The sequence below is a fragment of the Meles meles genome, chromosome 3 (genome assembly GCF_922984935.1).
Source record: "Meles meles chromosome 3, mMelMel3.1 paternal haplotype, whole genome shotgun sequence".
Taxonomy (NCBI): domain Eukaryota; kingdom Metazoa; phylum Chordata; class Mammalia; order Carnivora; family Mustelidae; genus Meles; species Meles meles.
Genome location: NC_060068.1, coordinates 61,002,424 through 61,025,561, shown reverse-complemented (window position 1 = coordinate 61,025,561; position 23,138 = coordinate 61,002,424). Strand labels below are relative to the sequence as shown.

The window sequence follows — 23,138 nt, the reverse complement described above, 5'->3', positions numbered from 1 at the left end:
AATACATTTTTATTTTCAGTTATTTCCAACTAAACCTTAGCATTAAAAAAAAAATTATAAATGTAAGCAAGGAGCCATAGAAATAAGAGTGGTTCCTCTAACCTTATCATCAGTAGAAAACATATATTTTCATATCACATTAGAATTGTTGCAAATATCTTGAAATAATTGTTTACAATCATAACTACTCTGAAATTATGGTAGTTATTAGATTGCCATTAGATCTTATCTGATGAAGAAAAATACATACTACTCTAAAATTAAATTAAAAAAACATTTTTATAACTATGCCTCAATAAAATTTGGTTCTTTCATGATTTTACATATTTTTAATGCATTTAAAAATTATTATGGGAGGAATTCTATAGTTATACTAAAATGTGAAAAAGTCCATGGCACAAAAAATTAAGAACCTTAGTATAGGGAAGTCTGCTTATTGAGACATAGTAGAGATGTATTGCTCAATTCTGTGAAGAAGAAAAGAGCACAAGTACTTACCCAACAAGAGACTCTTGGCCCAGCCCCCACACCTCATTTTCACTTTAGTATTTCTTCTCGTTTTCTACACATCTCTGATTTGTTTACTACTCCTTAATGATCGAATGACTCTATTTTCCATCAAGGATAACAGATTTTAATCTCAGATCTCAAGCCCATTATGAACATTAATTAATGCCTGACATCTCTTAATTAAATAGGTAGAAACTACAGTCATTTCATAGATGGGAAAATCGGGTCTAGGCAAGTTGGTTGACTTGTTCTTAGGCCATCCAAGGAATTGCTGCTAATTTCTAGAATCATTGATTATTCTTCTCACATGCAAACTGTTTTTTTATTCATCGTATACCAATCTGTTGTAGAATCAAACAACGTATTTTGTAAAATATTTCATTGATATAGGTATAGAAATAATCTTAAGGTAGAAACATTTGGTGGTAACAGTAGTCATACTACACCAATACCAATAACTTATTCGTTGGGTTGTTCTTTGAATACTAATAGATGTCCTGGTAGGAAAGAAAAAACCCCAACCCAAAAAAACCGTTAAGAACTACTATCCATTTTGTAATGACACAGTTTGTTTTTTCTTCTGTCTAGAAGTTTAGCAATAAGAGAACCAGATAAGAACAAAATGAACATAAATCAACAAAAAGCATTAACTTGGGGCACCTGGGCATCCAACTCTTGGATTTGGCCCAGGTTGGGATCTCTTGGGTTATGAGATTGAGCCCCGCATTGGGCTCTGTGCTCAGCAGGGAGTTTGCTTGAAGTTTCTCTCCCTCTGCCCTTCCCCTCACCCCAAGTGAATAAATAAATCATTAAAAAAAATGCATTGACTTAACTTTTGCTCTTAAGACACCATACACAATCAGTGAGTAAGGACATTTTTTTTGTCTTTTTGTGGTCAATTCATTTCTTATGGATTCATGTTGCTTTGATCAATGGTTTTGCATGTCTGATCTTAATCTAACCCTTTTGTTGTTTGACTAGTCCTTCTGGTTTGACAGGATACTATAAAAAGTTTGAAGATTCTTTGTGAATCATCTTTTTAAAGTGATACTTACTTTTATCTTTTGCTTTCCTAAATTCCTCTTGGCCTGACAAGGAAGGTAAACAGAAGGACATACAAGCAAAAATGAAGGACACAGGTCAATATATAAATAACTGAGAGAGAAGAGATAGTTTCTCCTTATAAAAAAAATTCCCATTTTGTATGTGTAGAGGGAATGAGGTAAATCTAAAATCTTTATTAAAACAAACACCTTAGTGCTAATTATCATAGCCAAAAAACGTTGAAGGATGCTAAAATTAGTGGACAAAGTTTGAGAAACAGGATATTTGCATGATCTCAAACTATCTCCCCTAAGACATTTATTAATGGCAAGAGAAAGGGAATGATTACATAGAGAAACTTGGCAGATATCAACCACCACGTCTCCTGGTATGCACTAAGAAGGGCACAATGCTGTTTCTGTCCTATTCCTGCCCAAAATGCAAAACCTTGATCTAAAGCATCAGACAAACCCAAATTGAGGGATATATGACAAAATAAGTTCTCCAGGACTCTTCTAGAGTGTTGAAGTCATGAAAGTCAAGGAAAGACCAAGGAACTGTGACACATTGAATACTGAGTAGACATGACAACTAAATGCACTGTGGGATCCTGGATTAGATATGGAGCAGAAAATGGGCTATAGTAGAAAAATGGTCACCAGTTTAAAATCTATAGTTTAGTCCCAGTAGTGTACCAGTATTAACTACCCGGTTTTAATGACTGTACTATAGTATGCAAAATGTTAACATGGAGGAAGCTAGATGATTAATTTGGTCATTTTTCTGTCATTCTGAAGTTATTTTATTTTAAGATTTTATTTATTTATTTGGCAGAGAGAGACACAGCGAGAGAGGAACACAAGCAGGGGGAGTCAGAGAGGGAGAAGCAGGTTTCCTGCTGAGCAGGGAGCCCGTTGCAGGGCTGGATCCCAAGACCCACTTAATGATTGAGCCACCCAGGTGCCCCTGAAATTATTTTAAATTAAAATTTTAAAAATCAAGAAGTCTTGTGTGGTAATTTTCTAAATAACTTTCCATTGGTGATGGGGAAAAAAGAAGATTGCGGTGACCTTGAAATATCTGGCTGTCTCTCCAACTTAGTCCTGTGTTAGATCAGCAATAATGCCTTTCCTGTGCATATACAGTTTGATAGCTTTACTTCTTTCATTGCATAGAAGATTATAGCTTTTTCCTCTATGAAGTACTCTACTTTTTTCTTGAATGGCACTCAAAAAATAGTTGTATAAAATGGTAATAATGATTGTTGTCCCGTTTACCCTGCTGAACTTACAGGGTTGTCATAAAGCATAAAAACAGGTAAAGGAAATGGAAAGTATTTTGCAAGTCATAAACATTGTATAGAGGTAAGATGTTATTTTGATTATTGATGGAAAATTGTCTAAGGTATTTTTATGATTTATATATACATTGAGTCAGTTTCTCCTCTTGCTTTCCCTGTACTCTAATGATATCCTACTTGTTTACCAAGCTTATAAATTCAAAATTGCCCTTGAAAATGAGAACTAAAGGAGAGAGGATGGGTATCAGTTACCCATGACTCCAGCTAGTCATCTTAAAACATGTTCTTCACCTTTGTACCAAGCTTTTATTTTTTGTTTAAGATTATTTATTAATTTTAAAGAGAATATGTGTGAGCTGGGGGAGGGGCAGAGGAAGAGGGAGAAAGAGAATCCTCAAGCAGACTCCCAGCTGAGCACAAAGCCTGACATGGGGCTTGATTCCTGGACCCTGAGATCATGACCTGAGCCAAAATCTAGAGCCAGCCGCTTGACTGAACCACTCAGGTCTACATGTCCCACACTTTTATTCTTTTCTATGACATATGAAATTACAGACCAAAAAAAAAAAGAGGAAATTTTAGAGCAGAATTTATTTTTAAAGGTTTTATTTATTTATTTTCCAGAGAGAACGAGAGAGAGCGAGAGAGAGAGAGAGTGCACAAGTAGGGGCAGCAGCAGGCAGAGGGAGAAGCAGGCTCCTCATGGAGCCAGAATCCTGATTGATGGACTTGATCCCAGGACCCTGGGATCATGACCTGAGCTTAACAGATGCTTAACAAACTGAACCATGCAGGTGTCCCTAGAATCTATTTTTTAAATATGCATTTCACCTGGTTATTATTGACAGGCAAATTTAGAAGCACTCTTTCTTTATAGATAAATTGAGAGAAAATGACTGAATTTACTTAAAAAATTTATACCCTATCTTTGGTAAATATTAATTTGGGGGATATAGTCTAGAATAGGAAGCAATGATATAAACATTGTGGTATATACTTTATTAGGGGACTAAACAAAGCTGAGTCAGGGAGATTACATCAAAATCAACCTATTATCTCTCATGTATTAGGATAGGCATTATATATACATAAATATTATACATAGATGTATGTATATATATGTGTGTGTATGTGTATGTGCGTGTATATATATATAAAAGACAAGCGATGATGAAGATGTGGAAAAATTGGAACATTTGTACATTATTGATGGGAGTGTAAAATGGTACAGCCACTATTGAACGCAGTATGGAGTTCCTCAAAAAATTAAAAGTATGATCTATTATGACTCAGCAATCCCACTTTTGGTTATTTATCCAAAAGAATTAAAAACAGGATCTCAAAGAGATGTTTTCATTCCTGTGTTCATTGCAGTTATCCTCAACAGCCAAGAGGTCAAAACAACCTAAATGTCCATTGATGAATGAGTGGATAAAGAGAATGTAACACACACACACAAACACACACACATACACAGAGGACTTTTTTTCAGCTTTAGAAGAGAAGAAAATAGAATGATATGCTACAATATGGATAAACCTTGAAGAAATTATGCTCACTGAAGTGACTCAGTCACAGAAGGACAAATACTGCAGTATTCCACTCATATAAGGTAGCTAAAGTAATCAAACTCAGAGAAACAGAAAGTGGAATGCTGTTTGCTGGGGGACAAAGAAGGGGAAGTGGGAGTTGCTATTCAATCCTGTATTTTCTATTTCCATTTAAATGATAACAATTAGCCACTTTATTGACCTTGAACTCAGAATAATCTTTGACCTATTCTTCCAGATTTTCCCTTCCTTCCTTCTTTTCTTTCTTCCTTCCTACTTTCCCATAATTATTGCCAGGCATTGTATCAGTCATTGACAGTACTAGTGAGAAAGCTGGCACAGCTCCCACCTCTCATGGAGCTTATAATATAGTGGGGAATACATATAATAAACATAATAAATGAATAAAATAACTTATCAGGCAATGTGATAGAAATTTACTGAGATAGAGGAGTTGGAGGAGCCAATTCAGCTAGGCCTCCTGAAACTGAGACCCAAAGGATGAGAAAGTCAATGTCAAATTCTGCTAAAAGGTGAGCATTTATAAACATTAAAATGTTTCATTCTGGAGCAGTCATTTTTAGGAGATGGAGAGGCAAGTCGATGGACTGGGAGAAAAGATTTGTAAGTCTCATTTCTAATAAAAAACTTGTATTCATTGCATGTTCATTGCAACATTATTTAGAATAGCCAAGACATTGAAACAACCTAAGTGTCCACTGATGGATGAATGGATAAAGAAAATGTACACACACACACACACACACACACACACACATGCCATATTTTAATATATGGAATATATATATATCATATTATTCAGTTGAAAAAAAAATAACGAAATCTTGCTATTTGTGACAACATGGATTGACCTTGAGGGCATTATACTAAGTGAAATACATCTGACACAAAAAGACAAATACCACATGATCTTATTTATATGTGGAATCTTAAAAAAAAAAAAAAAAGAGTTCATAGATATAGTGAAAAGATTGATGGTTGCCAGAGGTGCTTGAAGGGTATCAAAAAGTACAAATTTCCAGTAATATGAAAAGTGAGTCATGAGAATGTAATGTACAACATTTTAACAATAGTTAATAATAATATATTGCATATTTGAAAGTTGCTAAGAAGTTCCCATTACAAGAAAAAATTTTAACTGTATGATAATGGCTATTACCTAGATTTAGGTAATCATTTCCCATATATACAAATTTTGAATCATATGTACACCTGAAAGTAATATAATGTTATGTCAATTATACCTCAATTAAAAAGACTTACATTCAGAATATAAATTCACAAAATTCAATGAGAAATAACTCAAGAAACATAAACATAAGTTTTGAACAGACACATTACTCAAAAAGGCATATTGATGGTGAATAAGCATATGAAAAGACACCAGTACTCACAATGGAAATTCAATTAAAATCACAATGAAATACTCTTATACATCTATTAGAATAAAAAAAAAATTCCTGACACGACCAATTGTTGATAAAGATGTGGAACAACTGAAGTCCTCATGCTTTGCTGGTAAGAATGTAACATGGTATGGGCACTTTTTTTTTTTTTAAGATTTTATTTATTTATTTGAGACAGAGATCACAATTAGGCAGAGAAGCAGGCAGAGAGAGAGGAGGAAGCAGGCTCCCTGCTGAGCAGAGAGTCCGATGCAGGGCTCAATCCCAGGACCTGGGTCCTGGGATCATGACCCGAGCTGAAGGCAGAAGCTTTTACCCACTGAGCCACTGAGCCACCCAGGAGCCCCTGGTATGGGCACTTTAAAAAGCAGTTTGATACTTTTGTTAACTTCAACAAATTTAAATACATACTTAAATGTTTTCCCAAGTTTACCCAAATTTAGTGTTTAGTTTTAGTGCCCACAAAAATCTGTGCATGAATATTTCTTTCAGCTTTATTTGTAGTTGTCAAAACTTGGCAACAACTCAAATGTGAATGAATGAATGAGCAATCTGTGGCATATCTATACATTTGAATACTACTGTATTCAATACTATATACTACTATAAGAAACCAGGATGGATTCATATAACAAAAATGAATCTCAAATGTATTTGGTTAAGTGAAAGAAGCTATAACCAAAAGACATCATATTGTATGATTCCATTACATGGCTTCTGGAAAAGACAAAATTATTGAGATGGAAGACAAATCAGTGGTTGCCAGGAGTAGAGTATAGAGATGGAAATGGTGGTTGATTATAAAGGGGCAGCAAGCAGGAATTTGGGGAGTAATAAAACTTTTTGGATCAGGACTGTGATGGTATATAAAACTCTGTGCATTTGTCAAAACCCATAGAAATTTCATAACAAAGAGAAAATTATATAAATTTAAAACATGTAAAGTTTTATTATTGATTTCTAGTTCTCTGTGGTGTGAAATCAGGCATTTTATGATTTGCATTTTTTTAATTTATTAAGTTGTATGTTATGGTCCAGAATTGTTATGTCTTCTTGGGAGAACTGAACCCTTGATCATTATAAATGCCTTTATTATCCCTGATAACTTTTTTTACTTTGAAACCTGCTCTGTCTGAGATTAATATAGCTTCTCTTGTTTTCTTTTCATTAGTGTTAATATGGTCATTTTTCTCTATCCATTTACTTTTTTTTAAAAAGATTTTATTTATTTATTTGAAAGAGAGAGAGATACACATCAAGAGAGGGAATATAAGCAAGGGGAGCAGGAAAGGGAGAAGAGGGTTTCCCACTGAGCAGGGAGCCTGACGTGGGGCTCAATCCCTGGACCCTGGGATCATGACCTGAGCCAAAGGCAGATGCCCAATGACTGAGCCATCCAGGTACCCTCTATCCATTTACTTTTAATCTGTGTCATTGTAGTGTCATTGAGTGGGTTTCTCATAGACAACATATAGTTGGATCATGGTTTTTGATCCCCTCTCACAAACTATGTTGTTTATTTGGTGCATTTAGATCATTGACATTCAGAGTGATTTTTATATAATTGTATTAATACTTACCATACTTACTACTGCTTTCTATTTGTTGTCTTGTTGTTGTTGTTCCCAGTTTTGTTTTCTCTTTTTCTCCCTTTTGCGATTTACCTTCTCTCTAAGAAAACTTCTTTTAACATTTATTGCAAAGCAGGTCTACTGACAACATAATCTCTTAATTTTTGTTTGCCTGAGAAAGTGCTTATTTCTCTTTAATATTTGAAGGCTAATTTAACAGGGTATAGAATTCTAGGTTGGTGGTTTTTTCCCTTTGAACACTTAAATAAATACTTTACTCCACTCTCTTTTTGCTTGCATGGTTTTCAAGAAGTTGGATATAATTCTTATCTTGGCTCTTTTATAGGTAAGATGTTTTTATGATCTGGCTTTTTTCAGGATTTTTCCTTTATCTCTGATTTTCTATAATCTGACTATGATAGACTAAGTGTAGTGATTGATTGATTGATTGATTGATTGATTTAATCCTGCTTGGTATTCTCTGAGCTCCCTAGATCTGTGGTTTTGGGTCTGACATTAATTTGGGGAAATTAATTTAGGGAAATTCTCAGTCATTATTGTTTCAAGTATTTCTTCTGTTCCTTTCTCTTTCTACTCTTTCTGGTACTCCTATTATGTGTATGTTACACCTTTTGTAGTTAGGTCATAGTCCTTGGATATTCTGTTCCTTCCCCTGCCCTACCCCCACCCCCCACACCCCGTCTTTGCTCTTTTTACAGTTCAGTGTTCAAGGATTCTATTGGTATATCCTCTGGATCAGAGATTCTTTTCCTCAGCTATGTCCAGGGATTCTAATCAGCCCACCAAAGATGTTCTTCATTTCTGTTACAGCGGTTTTTACCTCTAGCATTCCCTTTTGATTTTTACTTATGATTTCCATCTATCTGTTATATTATCCATCTGTTCTTCTTGCACTCTATCTGCTTTACCCATTAGATCCCTTAGTCTATTAGTCATAGTTGTTTTACATCCTCAGTCTGATAATTCTAATATTCCACTGTCTGGTTTTGATATTTGTTCTGTCCCTTCAAATATGCTTTTTGGATCACAGCAGCCCAATTGACCCTCATTCCTTAGATTTTTATAAAATTTAAAAATTAAACCATTAAAAATGTTGGTAAGCCCTAAAAAAATGCTTTTTGCCTTTTACTTTTATGCATGATAATTTTTCTTGATATTTGGCCATAATGTACTAGATAAAATGAATGGCTATAAATAGGTCTTTAGTGATGTGGTGTTGAGATGTGGGTGGAGGAGAAATATTCTATAGTCCTGTGATTAAGTCTCAGTCTTTTGGTGAGATTGTGTTTCTGGACTATGAACTTCTCAAGATTTTCTCAATTTTTATCAGCTCCCTTAGGTGAGTCAAGACAGCTAGAGTGGGCAGGAGTTGGGTATTTCCCTTCCCCCAGGTCAGTTAGGTTCTGCTAATACTCTAACAGACTAAGCTCTGTTCAATTAGTTTCCCCTAAGGGAAGGCTTTGTTTAAAAGAACAGAATGCTCTAGAGTTACTTAAAAATGGTTCTTTTTTTTCCTCTCCCTGCCAGAAACACAAGGGGATTTTAATCAGATACTTAGTGTGGGAAACTGGTCCAACTATTGGAGATAAATCTCACAATATTTGTTTTTAACTCTCAGAGTTGTCCATTTTGGGCCTCCAGCAATTTGTCAGTTACACTTCAGTCTTTCCTGTACTTGCAATGGTTCCCAGGCAGTTTCTTCTCTTGAGTTTCTGGCCTACTAAGAAGCTGCTCCCTACATTCACCTGTCTCTCTCATCTTGGGGGCAGCAATTTGCTCTTTGTCCTCTCTTCTCTATGGAGCCAAAAAGAGTTGCCGATTTTTCAGTTTGTTGATCTTTTTACTTGTCATTAAGATGGAGTGGCAACTTCTAAGCTCCTTACATGCAGAACTGGAAATTTGAAGTGACCATGTAAATTTTTTAAAAACCAAAAAAGATAAGGGTCAACACAAAGCTTTTGGATTTTTTTAGCTTATATGTGTCATTGGTGACTGAGAAGTTTTGATAAAGTCAGGCTCATTGAATCCAAATTACTCTATGTTTAAGAGGAAATGAGATGAGTAAATATAAAATGTTGTGTGGGTAACATAAGAAGCTTGGCTATAAAGGGGAAAAAGAAGGTAGCTGGATGAGAATATGAGTCCGTAAAAGTTTTAAATTTATTATGTGAGACCAATTAGAAATAAAACTAATAAAAATGTATAAGACTCCTACTGATAAAATTATAGAATTTAATAAAAGATATAAAATATCCAAATAAGTAGCTATATCATGTTCACTGATGCGATAACTTGATGTTATATAAATGTTTCAATGTCCCCTGAATTTATAAATCCAAACAATCTCAATAATAATGGTAATAGATTTTTTGTATGTGGGCTTTGCCAAATGGATTCCAAAATTCATTAAGACAAGCAAATGTATAAGACTGCCAAAATAATCTCTGAAGAAATTGGGAATTGCCTCATTAGTTTTCAAGTCACGTTATAAAGCTGTATAAATAAAAAAACAGTTTGGTACCAGTGTAGAAATAGAAATTGGCCTGAGTGGTAGAGGATTTTTATAAACTTAATCAGGTGGTGATCCTAAATGCTGCTGATTTTATCAATATAGTCTCCTTACTGAAGCAAAACAGCACAATTTCTGACAAGTGGTATGTAGCTAGTACATTGGCAAATGTTTTATTCTCTCTGTATCAATCAAGAAGCAGTTTTCTTTCACATGGTCAAATCAACAAAAAATACTCACTTTTTTGCTTTTAGCACTAGAGCTTTCTGTCATAATCCAGACTATAACATCTATGAAATCTTGCTAAGAGATCTATTGGACAGGATGTAGCAAATATTTGTGCCAGAAGGTAAGAGATAAACCCCATGGAAACTTGGGAGTGGTAGTTCTAGGGCTCTAGAGATTCAGAATGTATTGAGATCTCTCCTCCAAAGTAAAAGTTAAGTTGATGTATCTCCTACCTATTAATGTTAAGAAAGAGATCTAACGCTTTGTGGGCTTCCTTGTGTTCTGGGGCCAGTATGTGCTTCATCTGAATGACTTACTTTGCACATTTACTGAGTTTCACATGGGGCTCAGAGAAAAAGAAGGCTCTGAAACTGGTCTAGGGCACAGTAAATGCTCATCTACCAATTAGAGCATATGAATCAGCAGGTCTATGGCTTTGAGACCTATTCAATGAAGCTTCTGGCAAACCTTGTAAGAGAATGACAATGCATGCACCCAGAAAGAAAAACCATGCCGAGATCCGTTCTCCTTTTGAGAAATGGCACCATTCTTGATACTAGTACCACTTAGTACTAGTTGGGACTAAATACCTAATCATGCATGGGACACCAAGTGACCAGGCAATCAGAGATGACTCTTACGAGCTGGATATTATCTAATCCACAAAGCCCTAAAGCTGAATATGAACAGCAGTACTCCATCATAGTGGTGAGAGACCAAACTTAAAGAAATATGAAATACATAATTTGCATCAGTTGAGGTTCAGACTCTCATGACACTTTCTCCTACTGCTCCTTCAACTCACATCTGTGACCTCTTTGAAAGTTCCCTCAGACCAGATGACTGAGGAAGAAGAAATTCAGTCTCAGTTTACAGATGATTCTTCATGATATAGTACCATAGGTGGAAGTGAATTACAGCATAATTATGGCACAGTTCAGGGGTGGTCTGAACAGATAGTAAGGAAATGAAATACTTTCACTGAGCAGAACTTCACTGTGCCTGAAAGAAGAGATGGCCCGAGGTGTGGATCACATGATTAGTGGCTCATGCTTGGTGGTGGATATTCAACAACTTGTGAAATGCAAGATTAGAGGATTGGAGAGAAAGATATATGGGCAAGAAGAATGTAGATGTACCCTTTAGAAGGAGGACAGAATATGAAGATTTGTCTCATGTGAATTCTTATGTAAAGTCACAAACTGGAGTCTGGCAATTGCTAGCTAGACATAATGACTGATTATGTGGATAACTCTTAGCTACTATCTTCAGCCACCCAGTGCTTACTTAAGAACTTACAAACAAAGTGGCCTGATAGCAGGGATGGGAATTATACATGGGCTCAACATCATAATCTTACTCTCATCAAAGCTCATCTGCCTACCATGATTGCTGAGTACTTGACTGGCCAATAGCATAGATCATCACCAAACCTCTGAAATGGCAACATTCCCAGGGAAGAGCAGCTAGAAATTTCATAGCAGGATGATTACCTTAAATATATCCTTATTTGGGATAAATTTGGTTAAATTTCCAAAATTTACCTTCCCTGCCTGGAATCTCTTCTATCAGCACCACTATCAATGAACCTAGTAGTATTATATTCACTATTGCAATACAAGAGGATTTCTGAAGGTGTGGCCCATGGAAATTTAGGTATCTCCAAGACTCCTTCAGGAAGGCTGTGAGATCAAACCTGTATTTTAATAGAACAAAGACATAATTTGTCATTTTCTTCCTGTTCATTTATACCAATAGTGCAAAAGTAATAGTGGGCAAAACCTTTGGCCCCTTCGCATACATCAGGAAAAGGGCATCAAATAGGACTAAGAGTCAAAGATAATTCACTATGAGGCACTCCCAGAAAAAAATTTCCACAGAATGTACTGAGGAGGTAGTAAAAATGATTAAATGTATTAAAACTTGACCCTTTAGGTTATGTCTTCTTAATATTCTGTGTGCCAAACAAGAAGTCATGCAGACCGCACTTCTGCTGCGTCTCAAAATACAACGGTCTTGTGTGATTGTGTAAGTTGCAAGCTGAACTAGTTGCTTTTTCTCATGGAGACACCATTTTCACTTGAAAGAGCTGGTGCCAGACATATTGGGGTTATTCAGATTTGCCTATTGGGCAGATATTTTCTCAAAAATGAATGAAGTGAGCTGGTCACTTCAAGAAAAATAATTGACAATACTTTGTTTCCTATGAAAAAATTGAAGCTTCCAACTAAATTAGAATTTTGGAAAACATCCACCCCGTGAGCTTAAAAGCTTTGTAATAAAGATTCAAAAAATGCTATCAATGGTGATATTTATGAATGGGATTTTTTTTTTTTATATTGTATAATGAAATGTGTCACCATTTGGAAGGTCTGAGTTACTCAGTGAACCAACAGTTTTCAAATGATCAAAGCATGAAGTTACAAAATCATGCATGATAAAAATTTGTTTAAAGTGCAAGGTAGACCAATAGTTTTAATATAACACAGTACATTAAATAACAAATTCAAATAAAAGGCAAAAGACAAATTGAGAAAACTATTTCCAGTACATATTAACACTGTCGAAAGTAAAAAGTACTTTATACTAATGAGTATAACAGATCATTGAGCCATTTCTACTTGTTCAGATATAAAAATGAAGACATTTAAAAAAAAATCATTTCTTGGAAGTGTGCTGTGTGGAATTTTTTTTTCATCCCTCAACACTTTCTTAAACAGATTCCAAAACCTTCTAGCCACTTTGTTATCAAATGGGTCCTAGGTAGTTAAGAACCACATCTTCATATCCCCGTCTTTAGTACCACCAGAAGCTGTTTCTCTGGCTAGTGGGAATGACTTCAGGAATGGGTGTAAGGCGTTGAGGAAATACTACAAAAACTGTACAGTGCCCAAATAATAAAAAATGATTATTCTGAATCCTGTTCTGTGCTCTCCAGTGCCAGGTTTTTTGTTTTGTTTTTAAGATTTATTTATTTGTTAGGGAGAGAGAAAGAGCAAACACAAGCAGAGGGAGAAGCAGGCTCCCCAGTTAGCATGTGGGACTTGATCCCAGGACCCTGGGATCATGACCCAAGCTGAAGGCAGATGCCTAACTGACTGATTCACCCAAGCATCCCTCCATGTCATGTTTTATCTGGGTTGGCAGGTAGGGAGTGTGAGGAGGCTGGGAGAAATAAGGTGGTTTTGGCCGCCTCTTTGTAAACCTTGCAAATATGGGAATGGTGTGGTCACAATTTTTGATGGTATTTTGATGTTTCTCTTTAGCATGTAGGATGCTTTGCATCTCTGAAACTCAAGTTTAAACCTGAGCCTAGATTCTGAATAGTAAGCCTCCTATTCTAGAAGAAAAATACTGGGGTTCCCGGGTGTTTCAGTAGGTTAAGTGTCTGACTTTTGATTCCAGCTCAGGTCGTAATCTCAGGGTTGTGAGATCGAGCCCCACATTGGGCTTTGTGCTGAGCATGGAGTCTACTTGAAAGTCTCTCTCCCTCTCCCTCTGCCCCTACCTCCCACCTCGCTTGCACTCTCTCTCTAAAGAAAAAAAATAAATAAAAAAGAAAAATGCTAATGCCACAATAGAAACATGATCAAAAAACTTAAACAGAAAACTCATAGGAATATAAATGAACAATAACAATTTTTGACTAACAACAATTTTACATATTATATTACCATTAAAAATTATAATACCAACATGTTTCAAGGTTGTGATGTGATAGTGCTTTTCATACACTGCTGATGAGACTTTAAACCAGAATAACAGGTTTAAAGAACAATTTAATGATTTGTGTTGAGAATCACAGATGCCTTCATACTCACTGATCTACAAGTTCTTTTTCCAGTAATGTACACAAGAAAATGATTTTAGATGCTACCAAAGATATATAAGCAAAAATAATCTCCATGAAATTATGAGAGTAAAACTACAACCATTTAATTAGCCATAAAGAGGAGAATTGTTAAAAATGATGTAACTATATGATTGTAATATTATATAGCAATATTAGGGTTTTTCAGAGAAACAGAGAAAATTAATATATTCTCTAATACCATATATACACACATATTCTTCATACCCAATGCTCTTTTTCTCTTTCTAAATATATATATAGTGTAATAAAATCATGTATGTGAATATAATAAATTCATTATGAATTATGAATAAATTAATATATGAATTTATTATAGGGATTGGCTCATGCAGTTTTGGGGTGAAGAAGTCCCATGATCTGCCGTATGCAAGATGGAGAACAAAGAAAGTTGGTGGTATGATTCAGTATGAAACCAAAAGCCTGACAACTAGGAGCCCCTAGTGTGAGTCCCAGAGTCTGAGAGTTCAAGACCAAGAGCTGGATTTCCAGCTCAAGGAGAGAGAATTAGCCATTTTAAAGCCTTTTTGTTCTATTCAACCCCCTCAAAAGAGTGGATGATGCCCACTCATCATCATTGGTGAGGCCTGATCTTCTTTACTCAGCCTACTGAGTCAAATGCTAATCTCTTCCAGAAACACTCTCACAGACATACCCAGAAATAATATCTTACCAGCTATCTGGGCATTCCTTAGCCTGGTCAAGTTAACGCATAAAATTAACAATCACAATAACCAAATAAAAATAATAAAATAATATTATTTTATAATATAAAAAATATAATATAAAAATATAAAAATAATGCTTTTAAATAATCTCAGAGTACAATATAAATAAATTAAGTTAGAATTAAAGAATGAGTGCACATTACAATTCTAAGTTTTGGTTTTAAACAGCATACGTGTATAAAAATAGAGGGAAAAGTTTTATGATCGTATATTAAATGAATATTAAATAAAGTGGAATATAAAATTGAATATCTATAGTGTGAGTCTAAGTTTGCTTTTTAACTACACAAACATGTAAAAATGATGGGAAGAAAAATAATACACCACTGGGTGTATTATTTATGTAACTAAAGTACATGAAAATCATTCTTTGAATGACACAGTCATTTGTGTTTGCCATATTTCACTGAGTTAGTTAAGTGAATAAACATCATGTCACTAAAAATATTTATTGAGTACTTTTCCATATCATTACTATGATATTTCTTAAAATACCAAAAGATAAGACATAGTCACTATTCAGAGTCTAGTATAAGGAAAAGAACATATACATCCAAGTTAACTACCGATAGAAGTAGTGAATTGCCAGTGTTAAGAACACAGGAAATGGTACAGGAGTTCTACTTCCAAGGAATGATTATTTTTACAAGGGACAGTGGCAACAGATGAAGTAAGATACAGTTGGGCTTCTATAAAAGGATATAATTTTTTAAAGAAGAAGAAAGAAATAGAAGCAAAATAAATAATATTAAGAGAAACTTGAAATTGCTTGACAGTTTTAGTAGTTTCCTAGGGCTCTCATAACAAGGTCCTAAAAACTGGTGGCTTAAAACAATACAAGTTTATTATCTCACAGTTTTGGAAGCTAAAAATCTGAAATTGTTGTTGTTGGCAGGGCCATACTTTCTCCGAAACCTCGAGGGGAACCCATCCTTGCCTCTTCTTAGCTTCTGGTGGTTTGCCAGCAATCCTTAGTATTCTTTTGCCTGTAGACGCGTTACTTCAATCTTCCATCTTTATGTGGTGTTCTGCCCATGTCTTCATATTTTCTTCCTTCCGTGCATGTCTGTCTCTGTGTCTAAAGTTCACCCTTTTATAAGGACACCCGTCATATTGGGTTGGGCCCATCATAATGACTCCATTTTAAGTTGATTCCTCTGTAAAAACTGCATTTGCAAATAAGGTCACATTCTGAGGTAGGTTCGGACTGTGACGTATATTTTGGGGGGACACAACTGAACTCATACCAGCAGTTTTATGGAACGATGATTTGGAATTGGCATAGTAAGTTTGGAGAGAGGGGCACGAATACTAGGCTGAGGAAATGAATTTTGTTTTAAGTGGATAATAAAGAGCCCCCGAAAATGTTCAAGAAGATCTCGCTTCCCTGAGAAGCTCCCACTGAAATGACAAGAAAGTTTTATTTGTTTTTTTGTTTTGGTTTGTTTTGGTCATGAAACCATAACATCACTCTTAAGTAAGTAAGATAGGAAGAATACATGGAAGGTGGAAAGCAAATGATGTCAGATGAACAAATTAAAACAAACAAACAAACAAACAAACAAAAAAACCAGAAGGAACAGCAACCTGGGATGGTGGAGGGAAGCTGTTCTCCCTAAGAGAGTTCTGGACAAGCTCTGAGCTGAATCCATGCAAAACAAAACAAAACAAAACATGTGGGACATGGAAAGATCTGAAATGTCTTATGTGTAAAAGTTGCCAAAATTTCTATGAACTGGAAAGTCTATTCAAAACTTGCACGGTTGACACTGTTCAGTGACTAACTGTGGTGAGTCATCGCATAAAATCTATAATGAGTTTAATTTTCACAGACCACGTGTTGAGTAATTGTTCTTGATATATGTATGGCTTTATTATGACATCATTCTCATTTAAAAACAACTTTATTTCTGGAACACTTCACTGTAAAAATTATTTATCTATATCCATTTTGCATTAAATGAGTGCAAAAGTCTCTCATGAAAATATTAAAAGCTTTGTTAGAGACTCTATCACTGCAAATACAACTTAACGCTCTCAAAGTTTGAATTCTGGCTGCAAGCTCACACTGGAGAGGGCAAGGTACAGAGTTGAGTTTTTATAGTCTTAACAGTTCTCCCACAGGAGACGTAAACAGTCAGGATTCCAACTTTCTACACGTATCTCTGAAGCAGATACAGTAAGTTGACTTTCAAGAGTCAACTTATAACTAAAACTAGTTTAGATGTAATATTGGATACATTTTTAGTTATTGGAAAAAATCCCTTCTTCCTTTTTGGTCTCGAGAACTTCAGATTATTCATTAGAAATATCACAAAATTTGGGGGTAAACAGGCATTGAGGAAAATATTCAATTTGTAGTCAATTGCTGAGATCTTATACAAAGGGGAAATTGCTATGTATGTCCTTACTCTTTGCCTTAGGATTTATTTCTCTGTAGTAACTTAATTTCAGGAAAGGAAGACTTACTCAGATGCATATTTATTTGGCAGTCTGTCAGCAGTGGAAAGAAGGAAAATCTGTTTGAGTAATTAATTGTTCTGACTCATATTTGCTTTCAGGTTTTAATTGAACCTGAATTTAGCTGTCCTCCCTTCCCCTCCCCATCCGTCCCTTCAACTGAAAGCTTGAGGGTTGGAGTGCCTGGGTGGCACAGTTGTTTAAGTGTCCATCTCTTGGTTTTGACTCAGGTTGTGTGCTCAGTGGGGAGTCTGCTTGAGTTTCTCCCTCCTCCTTCTGCCCTTCCCCCCATGCTGTCCCCTGCTCTCTAAAATAAATGAATACTTTTTTTTTTAAGATTTTTTTTTTTTTTTAAAGATTTTATTTATTTATTTGACAGACAGAGATCACAAGTAGGCAGAGAGGCAGGCAGAGAGAGAGGAGGAAGCAGGCTCCCTGCAGAGCAGAGAGCCCGATGTGGGGCTCGATCCCAGGACTCCGGGATCATGACCTGAGCTAAAGGCAGAGGCTTTAACCCACTGAGCCACCCAGGCGCCCCATGAATACATTTTTTTTAAAGAAATCTTGAAGAGAGTAAATATAATTCTGTTTTATTCTAGATCATTTCAAAGTCATGAAGAGAATGGATTAAATTACAGATCAGCATTGAAGAGATTAATACATGGCAAAAATTTCAAGATAATGGGCCTCCGGTCCAGGCTAGATGTATTTCCAAAAATAATTCTATAGTAAAAGGGCCCAGGGGACAGCTGAGGATTCTTGATAGTCTGGTTCATATATGACAACTTAAATATTCTCTAGATTGGCCTGATTGATCTAGGATTTGATCTGTTATTTGGATACAATCTAAAGAAGACCTAATCTACTTTTAAATTTCAGAATTTACAGAAATTTCCTCCCTAGGCAGCCTAAGTTATTGAGAAAATCAAAGCCAAAGAGATGTGGTTTTTCCCCCCCACTGTGAATTAAAAAAGGAAGAATAATGCATTTCCTTTCCCCAAACAGGAGAGGAGTAGCCAGCAACTTATTTCTAAAGACCTGAGTTAGAACTTCACTTCCTGCCCATATTTTGTCAGGAAGAAAGTAAGGTGAATCATGGTAAAAGTTCTCCATGTCCATAATTACCACGAAGGGAGAAGGTTGCTGGTCTTTAGAGGACATCCCAGATTTAGACAATGACAGAATGCAAACTAGAATACTTTTCCAAGTTATGTGGGTGGCATCAACCCACCTCAGGGAGGACTTTCTCACTTGCCTCCCAGTGATAACTAATACCTGCTGATTTTATTTCCTGTGCAAGTAGGGGCGTGGCCCCAAATTTAATTTGGTTTAGGAAAATAAAGCAATGTGATGCTTCCCACACCTGGATATGTAGAAGACATTTGCCTTCCAGAAGTCCAGGAAGGTTGTCATAAGATTAGATCCACATCCAGAGCTGTCCCCCAAATTTTCAAAGTTATTCTGGGATGTTCATGCTAGAGTCATTAAGTCAATTCAATGCTGGATTAAGTTTGTGCAAATAATCTGATGATAAAATTCTAGGAGTATGGGTGTTCACTCAGGAGAGCCTAAAATTTGCTATCATGAACTATGTTAATACACCTTTCTTCTATGTTCACCTACCATTCTCTTTTATCTACTGTATTTATTTTGTTACTTTGTTTTCTCTTTTATTATTAACCTTTCTCTATTCTGGTTGAAAAGTCAAGTATCTAAAGCCAGAAAAGTAATATAAAATAGTGAATGGGCTGTGTTGAAAGATGATAAAGGGTAATTGGCTCTTGGATTCAGTGTTAGGGAAGAATGTGGAGTTGTATGTTTGGAGTGGGGGGCACAAAATTGAGTACACATGCCCTGTGTAAGGAGACTAGTCACCAGTCAGCTGTTAACCATCTGGGAATTGTCAGATTTCAGACTTTTTAAAGAGAAATTGGAAATCCTGCCTTTCGTTCATGAAATAACCTGCATTTAAAAACGCTGGCTATCCAAATACAAACAACAAAGAGTCTATACTCCACCTAGAGATTGGCCAAAGTCAACTGATGCCATATAGGGAAATAGATACTCTCATGTCCTGCTAGGGAGAACATGAGTTGAAACTGCCACTATGTAAAACATTTTAGCAGTGCTTGTCAAAATTAAGTATATGCAAATGCACCTATCTTTGAGTCAGCAATTCTACTTTTATTTTTTAATTTTTATTTCATTTTTATATTTTTATTTTTATTTATTCATTTGAGAGAGAGGGAGAGGGAGAGTATGTGCATGCACGGGTGCATGCAAGGGCTCGGGGAGGGACAGAGAAGGAGGGAGAGGCAGAGAATCTCAAGCAGACTCCAATACAGAGCCGAGAGGGCCATCAATCCCCTGACTCTGAACCATCACCTAAGCCAAAACCAAGGGTCCGACACTCAACCCCCTGAGCCAACAAGGCGCCCCTTAGCAATTCTACTTTTAGAAATTTGCCTTACAAACATACTTGGACACTTACAAAACGATATGTGTGTAAGGATACTCACTGCAACACTTTTCTAATAGTAAAATATTGGAAACATTCTCAATATCCATCAAAAGACATCGGTTAAATAACTTATGGTACATGAATACAATGGAATGTTATGTAGCCATTTGGATGAATAAGGCAGCCCGTGTGTACCAACATCATATGCATTCTTACAAAGGAAAGAAGATGTAAAATAGTTTAAATGCTGAATGCCACCATTTGTGTTTGTATTTTTTTAAATAACATGCATGTATATTATTAAAAGATTTTATTTATTTATTTATTTGACAGAGAGAGACACAGCGAGGAAGGGAACACAAGCAGGGAGGGTGGAAAAGGAGGAAGCAGGTTTCCCGCCAAGCAGGGAGCCCGATGCTGGGTTCAATTCCAGGACCCTGGGATCATGACTTGAGCCAAAAGCAGAAGCTTAATGACTGAGCCACCCAGGTGCCCCGATAACATGTATATTCTTGAACTTGAAGAATATATACAGCATATACTGCACATGCTTATATGATATATACAATACATATGTACGTATTATATATATTTAAAGAGTATCTGTGGGAGAATATGAAAAAAACTGAAACTGAGGCTTGTCTCAGTGATGGGGAGGGGGGTGGATGGGAACAGAGAGAGCTGGAAAAGTTACTTACTTTTTATTGTACATCCTCTGTTACTTTTTGAAATTTGTTTCATTTGCATATGTCCTTTACTTGAAAACAAATAATGGAAAATATGAGCAACTAATTAAAAATTTTAAAAACTGGTGAGCAGGCCAGGATTGGATGGGCCACTAATTTGCAACCTGTCCTTGGCCTTCAGGTCTTCAAGTTTGCCGTCTCTGCTCCTGCCTGAGCTCTTTGAGGCAATTGCCTTTTCCTTCCTGTGCCACGGTTTAGCACAGCGCCTTCCTCAAAGTGATCATTCAGTCAACATTCTTAGGTGAGTAGATCTTTGTCACCTGATGTTTCCCTTTTCTTGCTTCATTATCTTTTTTTTTTCAGTTTCCCTCCACCACAGCACCAAACCAGTCCCCACCCCCGCCTCCACACCCCCCCCCCCCCCAATATCTGGTTCTTATTTATCCACTCTCTTCCTGCCACCAGCCAGGGTAAGAATGTGCATGAGCCAAATGGCGGCCTCAGCCTTGGTGTCTGACAGGGAGGTGTGAATTCAGATGCTGACTAGCATATGTAGGTGGCATAAACCTTTCCTACCTTCTGAACCTGCTTTCCCTTCTGAAAACTACAGGCAAGAATGGCTACTTGACAGGTTTACTGCGAGACTTTTAAAAAGTAATCTACCAAAAGTGCCTTTAAAAAAGTGTCCTGGAGTGCCTAGGTGGCTCAGTGGGTTAAAGCCTCTGCCTTCGGCTCAGGTCAGGATTCCTGGGTCCTGGGATCGATCCCTGCATTGGGCGCTCTGCTCAGTGGGGAGAGCCTGCTTCCTCCTCTCTCTCTGCCTGCCTCTCTGCCTACTTGTGGTCTCTGTCTGTCAAATAAATAAATAAATAAATCTTAAAAAAAAAAAAAAAAAACCTGGAAAAAAAATTGATGTCCAGATTCTTCCATCACATCTTCCATTTACATTAGAGTGTAAATATTAATAATCATACAGAAAGCATTTTAATTTTAGTGGAAATTAAACCATGAAGCCAAAAGAATAAAGTTCAAATGAATAGCTTTTAAGTATTAACTAAAAGAAAGAGTATGTTTGTTGTGTGGGAGAGAGGCTTGGTTAAGAGTTTGGAAAGAGAAGTAGTATTTCTGGGGAGTCCCCTTGCTCCTTCTGGTTTACCTGGGAAAGGCATAAAAGCTGTGGCACTGTGGAACTACTTAAGTGTTGTTAATTAAGGCCATGCATCCCCAGGGGAAAAAACAATATGGACACAAAACTACCTCTAGAGAATTTCTGAAATACACTGAGAATTTCAGAACCGATCCTGAGGATGGAATCTGAGAATCCCAGATTTTGAGATATTTCCCGTGCCTGCCTGTTGCTATCATTTTCATATAGGTAGAGGATATTTATTTATTTAGTATTTTTTAAAATTAACATAGAATCTATTATTTGTTTCAGGGGTACAGTCTGTGATTCATGAGTCTTACACAATTCACAATGCTCACCATAGCACATACCCTCCCTGGTGTCCATCCCCCAACCACCCATCCCTCCCCATCCCCCCAAGAACCCTCAGTTTGTTTCCGGAGATTAAGAGTCTCTTATGGTTTGTCTCCCTCTCTGGTTTCATCTTGTTTCATTTTTCCCTCCCTTCCCCTACGATCCTCTGTCTTGCTTCTCAAATTAGGTAGAGGATATTTAAATACTATCTTTTCATTAGAGGTAAAGCTACATTTAAGCCTCGAGGGAAACAGAACATTCCAGAAGAGCCAGAGACGGCCCTACCTGAGTGGAGGGAGATCTAGAATGTAAGAGAGGGAAGAATTTGTGTGGATTAAAAAAATGACTTATTTTAACAGAAGTTGGCAGTCAAAGGCTATAGAGCTAAAATCATTCTAACAGTTTGCATTTTAGTGACTTCAAAATGAGAGGCCCAGAATACCCATCGTAAATCGTTGTGCCCTGCAAATGATTCTTCATCCATATATCACAGAGTTGGAGCAGGGTTCTAACAATGCCTTTCAAGTTGATGATTTTAGAGTACATCATTATCTTCCAAGATAATTAGAATACTTTTCAGGCATTGCTGAGTATAAGACTTTGTACCACTAGGAAAAAGTCATTAGTTCTGAGATTTCCGTTTTCCAGGTATGAAATGAGAGGACTGGACTGCTAACGCCCAGCAGCTGAATTCTTCTCGCTTCAAGTCTACTGAGTGTTTTGTCGAGAAAGACCTTAACCCTGGAGGATGGAAGAAATGTGCCTAAATTTGCTTAGAAAGTGCTGACAGAGCAAGGAGTTTCACCGCATTTCCGGTCTCAAAAACAAGTTCTCACTTTAGTCTTCAATAAAGTAAAACAGGGATCAGAAACTGTTACTGTTTGTTCAAAAGCAGAAGCTACAATCATTTCAAAGAAAGGGAGAGCAAAATTGAAACTGAAACTCTACTTCAACCTATCTGCAGCGCTGGGGGAGTATATCCACCAGGGGTTTCTGCTCCCTTATTGCAAGAGAAATTATTAACCACAGAGGTGCCTTTCACTTAAGTCCTCAATCAGGACATATCTGACTGTTCTCAGTAGTAAGCAAGACATCTTATGGGTATCCCAAAATAGCTTTTTGTGGCTTTATGAAAAGTCTTGCTTCTTTCCCTTTCTACAGCATGTGTATTCATTGACCTCACTTCTGAGAGTTTTAGTCTGAATCGGTAATTAGAATAATTTCCACCATTAATCAAAATGCTCATGAAATAACCCAAACCCCAGTGCACAGAAGAGAACCACACCGTATGC

The 23,138-nt window shown here is 36.5% G+C and overlaps 1 long non-coding RNA gene across 1 annotated transcript in view; it reads left to right on the top strand.

The window, feature by feature from the left end:
• The window catches only part of LOC123938247, a 55,684-nt gene extending 33,106 nt beyond the window's left edge, over positions 1-22,578 (top strand). Inside the window, exons 3-4 of the long non-coding RNA XR_006817697.1 lie at positions 20,548-20,667; positions 22,495-22,578. This is a non-coding gene — a long non-coding RNA (uncharacterized LOC123938247). The remainder of the gene's footprint in view (positions 1-20,547; positions 20,668-22,494) is intronic.
• The last annotated feature ends 560 nt before the right edge of the window (positions 22,579-23,138 follow it).